This window comes from Jaculus jaculus, chromosome 1 (genome assembly GCF_020740685.1).
Source record: "Jaculus jaculus isolate mJacJac1 chromosome 1, mJacJac1.mat.Y.cur, whole genome shotgun sequence".
In the NCBI taxonomy this organism is placed as follows: Eukaryota; Metazoa; Chordata; class Mammalia; order Rodentia; family Dipodidae; genus Jaculus; species Jaculus jaculus.
Window position 1 is genome coordinate 70908768 of NC_059102.1, and position 8252 is coordinate 70917019.

Consider the following 8252-nt stretch of genomic DNA (forward strand, 5'->3'; position numbering starts at 1 on the left):
ATCATCAGGAGATTAAGTTTGGAAGCTTCTTGGAACTTGGGTCAGAAACCATACAAGGCCTTCCGCATCACGAAGGTCAAAGAGAGGCACTCTGGCAACCCAGGTCCAAGAGTAAGCACTGCTGCGAGATGATGTCTCATTTATTCTATTTACTAGGACTGAAAACATTTGCTCCACTTTGGTCCTGTCAGTAGATTAAAGCTCAATTAAAATTCCAATCACCTTTCGGTTTTCAAGGAAATTGAGCTTGCTCTTTTCCTATCACCATACTCATCTGCTGATCCATCATACTCCTGTAAGAGGTAGTCTTATCCCCATTTCTGATATGGAAATCCTGAGGCTAAGTAAAATGTGGTTTTGTTTCTTAAAGTAACCATGCCCCACAAAGCTGAGATTTGAGTTGTCATGTTGTAACTGGCCATTTCCACGTACAGGTGAAGGCTAGTTCACCTTGTACCTTCGCTTGGAGTGTCGCTGCTTTTCAAGAGCATAACTATCTTTCATTCTTCTGTTGACAAAAGAAGATGCATTCAACTTCAAACTCACCAATGCAATTAGAGTTCATTATTCATCTTTCAATTAGAGTCAGTACATTGGCGGTACAATGTTTTAAGTTAAAAGTGCAAGGATTTCTTCAGAGACATAAAAATAGGCTAAATCTATATCTCAGCATGCATAGTTATTGTGCCTTTAAGAAGTAATAATTCTGCTAATAAAGCAATGTTTGAAGGGATATGTGTGGTGCTCGTAAATACACACATGTGAGTAGGGGTAACTTAGAACTGAATTGTGCTGGCCTGTGGTCAGGGAGAAGTAATAAATAAATCCAGGCAAAGCTAACTAATGAGAAACAAAAACAGAGCCATTTATCAAATGATACATCTGCACTTCTTCCTGTGGGCAGCTGCCCAGCTGTATGTGATGATGCTAGAAAAGCAATTGAAAACTCCCGGAGGCTTCCATGGAAATCCCTTTCATCCTCCGGTCATCTGTCAGTCTACAACTCCTGAGCAGCCTCCAGTGGCCACTGGCTGTGTGCGTCTGTTAGGAGATTTGTCCTGTTGCCAAGAGCCCTGTCAGATGCAGAGCAAGCCACTTTACCTGTAGCTGCCTTTCACTAGCTTGTGATGCCTAATCTTTTTCATTGATCCTGCTTGCAGCTTTCAGGAGACCATTGATTTTTCTAGCCGTCAGTTTGTGGTCTTGCCTCCTTAATGTTTATTTAGACCAGCGTCCATAAATTGCTTCTGGTGGGGAGGGTGAGGAAGCCAGCAGGAGGTCAGAGGTGTGTGTATACCTGTCCATAAATATAAATCACAGCTTTTGTTCTTTGCTGTTGTTTGTGAGCACCATTCACGAAGTGAATAAAAAAAGGAAGTATTCTGCTAAAACATGGGGAAGCTATTACGAATTCCCCTGTGACTCTGTCTTTTTTTTTTTTTTGCAGTCTAGGTTTTTCAATTTTCTGAATCCTAATGGTACCTCTTGTTGTCTACTCAAACATGTAATGTTTCTTTTTGTTAAAGTAGAAGAGAAAAGAATGAAAGCATTGCTTGTTTGCCAGCACAGAGCTGTATTCTGAGTGTTGGTGGGTTGGTTTTTACTTCCTACCACCCAAATTACCTTTTGTTAACAGAAGCAAGTAAATTTATAATTTTCAGTCTCCCCAGATAAAAGACTTTTCCTTACCACTGGAGTTAACCACACCTTCAGAGTTTAACCAGAATAACTCTCCATAATGAAGCTGGTAGAATCATCTATGCAGAAAAAGGCATGGTCACATTGGAAAAGAACCTAGGAGGTGTGTGGCAAGCCCTGGTAAGCACAGTTCTAATGGGGGAGGGCACAGATGGGGGTGCAATATTGACTACTACTGTCTGCACTGCCATCAACAAAGCGGTTCCATGAGGCAAAAGGGCATATCATTGCAAGCAGGTGGCTGCTCATTTATGAATAATTCAAGGGCACATCCTGAAAACTCCAAGAGAAAAGCCCCAGAGCTCATTATAGCCATGAGTTGGTAGAATGTTAGATTCTTAAATCACTAGAAAATATTTTGCAATAACTAACTTTTTTTTTCTCTTCTGTACTAGTGGATACCATAGTCATGATGAGGTGACAAGTATCTCCCCTGAGGCCAGAAGGACAATAGTCAAAATGGGGTAGGGGGAACTGGGACACTTTTCACTCTCTCAGTTGATAGAGAAGCAGCACAATAAATCAAGAACAGGAGAAGCCTCCTCAAGTCAAAGTACTTCCTTTTGGGAGCAAGCAAATGGAATGCTTTGCTTGATTTAGTCCTTTCTGTTTGAACTTGACTTTTGCATACTAGTTAATAGTCTGTGTGCACTCTAGCAATCTACCCTGAGCACCACTTTATTTCTACTTAATAAGGCTTCTTCTATTTAATTGTCTCATTTTGACATGTAAAACTCATATACAAAGCCTATAAGTTTATGTGTTCTTATCATTCTTACCTTTTCAATATCTAAAGCCCTTCAGGAAATGATTCCTTTTCATGATTACTGCCAATGGTTTTCTACTCGAGAAATCATGGAGCAGATTTAAGTCAAACCCAGTATGATTACTCATACCTGAATTAGTAAGGATCAGCTCTTTCACATGGGAATAACAAAGCTGCATATCACAGGACCTAGCCAAACAAGACTTGCTTCTTCCGCACACAAAGCCCCAAGGTGAATCTTGGCTCTGCTAAGTGGCCACTTCCTGGCAGTGGTTCAGGGAACCAGGCTCCTTTTACATTGATATTGACATGTAATAAACTTGGAATCCCAAACTGGAACAAAGGTGAAAAAATGTGCATCATATACATAGTGGGTTTTATAAACAGCACTGGAAGTAGAGTATATTTCTACTTTTAAAAGGATTTCTTCTTAAAATTTGAGTAAGTTTTTTTTTTTTTTTTTTTTTTTTTTTTTTTATCTAAAACAGTTGTGTTCCTGTCTTACCAAATCCAAACTGAACTGTTCTAGTCATTAGTAATTCATATGTAAAAACTTCAGGATCATAAATTATTAGAAGAAAATTGCTCTGTGAATAGAAAACACTTTCTGAAACAACATTTTAAAATGCCAGAGTTTATAAATGACTGGTAGAGTTGACTATGCACAAAAATTTTTAGAAATAGATTAGAGTCATCTCAATTAAGATCAACACAAAAGACAAATGTAGAGAAAATATAAAAATATTGCTTATATAAAGAGCTCTTGCAAAGTTACAAAGAATTTATAATTTTTCTAGCTAAAAATCAAACATTCTCATTAAAATATGCAAATATGCTAAGTATTTCTAACATTTATGGTCATGTCAATTAAAATGATAATGAGATTTTTTAACTTTAGAATAGCAACATATTGAAAATAACATAACAATTGCTATTCAAGTTTTACATAAAAGACATTGAAACATGCTATTGGTCATTTCATAAACTGAAGCTACCTTTTGAAAGTATAACTTAGTAATGATTATACAAATTTCATATGCACACATGCAGCAGATCATCATTGCTGCCTCTCAGAATCTGACTCATGTACTGATGATACATGAGAACAAACAGTGACCACAGAAGTATAATCATATTCAAAAACAATAAGAGAAACCCTACAGGAAAACATTATAGCATCAGTATTCTGTGGAATATTATGTAGTTCTGAATGCTATAGTTAGGACCACTGTGCTAGTAGATAGAATATATTATCACTATGAGCTTATCTTACCTAACAAGTCAATTTGTATAGCCTTATTCTTTCATATGTCACTTACATACATAATAGGAGAAATGAAAGCCACTCTGGGTATGACAGCTTTTGTCTATGAGAAGACAGGTTTTGATGTAAAAATTCATATTTTTCATGTGAAAAAGTTTTACCCTCAGCCTGAAGTTCCCAATCATGTGGTTCTTGCAGGAACCTGTTGTAATTCTCAGGTATCAGCAAGAAGTTTCCTCCAATGATTTCACTCTGTGACAGCAAATGAGTGGTTGTCTAGAACTTCTTAAGAAGGACCCATGAAACATATTGTCCCACAGGTCTGGACAGAACTATCTTCTGACTTTCAAGCTGGTGCCAGTACTTCAACTGGCAATGCCTTAGCTTGAGGAGGCATTTTGCACATAAGTGCACCTCCTTCTCCTTTGAGAAGCAAAGGATCTTTGAAGGTGGTGGTACAGATACTGAACTGGTATTGGATGGCCTTGAAGAAAGCTTTTGATGGCTTGTGTTATTAGTGAGAAAAACAAGGACAATGTTTAGGTATCATGCACTAAAAACTTTTCCAGCTACTAGAATATAGCTTAAAAGGGAGTCATGTAGCTTTTATAAGTAGTTTAGGGTGACTGGGCCCCTGAAAGTAAAAATCAGCAATGTCTTTGGACCTATCCTTGCAGTCTTCACTTTGCTAGAGATTGAAGTATGATTTGACTTCTTATCTCTTGCCTAACCTGTTTCTCCATGAACTACCTGAGTCCCTCCCTGGGAGGGAGGTCTCCTTTCCTAGAATTCAAATCTAATTTGAAGTCATGTGAGCCAGAAGGTAAAGCCCACTACAGTAGAGTTATAAAAACTCTTACCAGGGGTGAGCTTCCTTGGCAGCCCATTCATCACTTCTGAATCTATAGATCATGGTAAATCTACCCTCCTCTTAGCCAAGCAGGCCCCTTCAACCCCTCTCTACCCAGTCCTGCCCTCCACATGGCAGAAACCCTCTGCACTTCCTTTACTTGTCTCTCTAAATCTCTTTTCATGTGTCTTCCAGGCCCACCACATGGGTTGTCAGTCTACCTGAATGTATTAATTTTCCTTCCTGTAGTTTGTGCTTGCCTAAATAAGTATAATGATCTAATAATTATCCTTCTCACTTTCATTTGGTCAATTCATTGGTAAATACAAACATAAACTAATGGTGTGGGGTTCAAGAACTTTCCTGGACGCCCCACAGAACCCTTATCAAGCTCACCATTTTCCTCTAAGTATTTATACATATATAAGTGTGTGTGTGTATGTGTGTGTGGGTGTGGGTGTGTGTGTGCTGTCTGTGTACATGTGTACAGGCATTGGATGAAAATGTCATAAACTAGGTACCTATTAGGATTTTATTTATTCTATTTATTTATTGGTCTTTTGAGTTGGTGTTAAAAATGGGAAATTTTACATATAAATCACAATTTATGGAAATTTATTAATTTCTCCAAAATTTAAAAATTAACCTAGCATTAGGTCATTAATATAGCTTGTTTGCAAAGGTTGCAAGCCTGGGTTTAGTTCCCCAGTACATACCTAAAGCCAGATGTATACAGTGGCTCATGCATCTGGAGTTATTTTTTTATTTTTATTTATTTATTTATTTTGGTTTTTTGAGGTAGGGTCTCACTCTAGCCCAGGCTGACCTGGAATTCACTATGGAGTCTCATGGTGGCCTCGAACTCAAGGCAATCCTCCTACCTCTGTCTCCCAAGTGCTGGGATTAAAGGTGTGCGCCACCATGCCCGGCTGGATTTATTTTTTACCTGAGATGGTCCATTGCTCTTACTCTCTTTCACTTGTTCTTTCTCTCTTTCAAATAAATAAAAAATAGATAAGAACCAGTCTTGCCTCTATTAAGCAACATTCTTGCTACTGACTACTGTTTGACTAAATAGATATATCGTGCCCATCAAGTTGTTCTCTAAATATTTGGGTTTATGCCTATGCACTCATGTGTTGCTCTCACTTTAGGTCAGACAAGTTTCTTTTCGCAGTCAGCAGTGACTTTGACTACTGGGAGACACAAAACTCACTAAAGTGCTCAGAATAAGTGACTGTTGAGTGTTCAGTGCTAAATGAACATCTCTTTCACATACTCCAAATCTCCCCAAGGAAGGAGTGTGGAAAAAAAATATTAGAGCCAGAGAATGGAGAGAAATACTTTGAACCAATGATTTCTGGACACAATGTGGCTTCTGGACACAAAGTGCCCATTGTATTCAGGACCTAACAGTGGTTGGTTGTTACCTGCACAAGGCCTATACAATACTAAACCCATCAAGTTGATGAATGGCAACACACACACACAACACACATATGTCAAAGTAGAAGAGGGAATAGTTGCCAACAAGAAGGGGTTCAATAGAAGACAGATGGTTAAAGGTGACAAAATAATGTATGTAGATGTATGAAAATTGTCAATAACAAGGGGAAAATTACAATAAAGTACTTGCTACCCCTTTAGACACTGTGTGTGCTCACAGTATTTCCACAGCTTCTCACCTTCAGAAATGTACTCAACACACTTCGCTTTCTGGGAATATTCCTGGACCTCAAAGTTTATAGAATTTATAACCTCTGCTCTAGAATTAGAAATTAAAAACTAAAATTCAAGACCTTTGCATAAGTTAAGTATCATAACTGCCTTTAATAGGGGATGTTTTTATTAGCTATTAGCTATATCAGATTTATTTTCCTAAGTCATATTTCTACACATAGTGTCACTTCATAAATTAGTCTTTTAACTTTTACAGACTTGCTTATACTTCTCATAGCAGTTATTTTACTTTCAGGGAATTTTCAAATAATTTTTGACAAAAGTTACCATGTGCTTTATGACTAGAAAACATTAATGTCCCATGGAAATCAACTGACTCTCAGGTGCATCAAAGAGCTGATCATTCCTACTTATAATCCATGAGAATTCAATTCATAGTTCAGCAAAATACAAGTTACCAAAGATTATGGACCATTTGACTCACTTAATTGTACACAAACTTATTATAGTTACACTTACAAAAGTTAAACATCTGCTATAAATACATATGTGACTTTGTATGTTCACTCATGCATATAAGCACATAGCTGAATCATACACGTGCATAGGTAAGTTTTCATGGTTTCTCAACATCCCCCACACAATATAAATTATTTATAGATGACAGCAAGCTGAAAGTCGTCTTGACTTTGTAAAATTTGAAAGAAAGCTGGGAAACAATGAAATACAATGTCAACTTGCTATGCATATAGTACAAAAAAAGGGGGTGGTGGGCTTTATATTTTGTATTAAATTAAAAAAAAAATCAAAGTCAAGCTTCCTGCCTAAGCAGAGAGATATCAGTTGAACTTTGAGGGTTAACATTTGAGAATCAGACCTGAGATGAAATTAGGTGAGAAAAACACCGTTTCACTAGAAGTGATTATGGCTGCTCAAGTATTTGGATGCCTGAAGTTAAAGGGCTGGAAATGAACATATTCAAGAGTACTTCAACTTTAGAAAGTCTAATAAATATCATTCAGCTGTCCAGCAACATGTATAATGTCTGCCAACCATATAAAATCTCCACAAATTCTGGCATTTGGTCTGGCATTCAGCATAGTAAAATAATGAATCTGTTCCTTGTTTTCCACTTTAGGCAAGTACATTTCAGTGTTCCATATACAAGTCCTTGTTTTACCCCATGACTGACATTCAAATACCAGAAATGACAAGTTATTGGCTATTGTGCAGAAGCAAAATTCATTTATGTCTATAAATATCCAAGATTTGTTTTGTTAGGCGGAAACAGATGACCGAACAGAAGACTTAATCTTGGCAAGTTGACTTTCACTAGCTGAGCCCTGCCAAATTCTTTCTAGCCAGCTGGTTTCCTCTCATCTTCTCCCATTCCTTCTGTTTGAATGATTTCACAGGTTTGTGTGTGCCTCGTGCATCCGTCACTACCAACTCCAAACGAAGAGTCTGCTGGGTGAGAACAAAGCACAAGTGATACGTCTCAGGGTTCATGTACCAAGGATACTCCCTAAGAAATTCACACATCCATAATTGCAAGTTAGTGAGAATACAGAAATGTAAACTTAAAGGAAAGCCTCAAATAATTTATTCTTATAGTTAAATCAACCAGACAGCTGGAACTTCTCCAAGTGACCTATGGTTCAACTGAAATAATATCACTTTTCTTGGGCTCAGAGAATGAAAGCCAAGTGGGAGGAGTATTAAATGAAAGACTCTCAGAGCCAATAGGAGCTAGTCTTGTTTACATAAGGCAGTACATTAGTTTGAGACAGTTAAGTTTATAATTTATTTCTTTATAAATATTCCTTTTTTTTACAAAAAAAATTGTTTACCTTAAATTTCATTTTAATAACATATTCACAGGAGGGTTTGATTACAATTAAACTGTTTCCTCTTAGAGCCAGGGTGTCTTGTCAAGTAAAGTTGGAAAGGTTATATTCTGGGAAGGATAAAAGAGTCACAGGAGAAAACCCAGA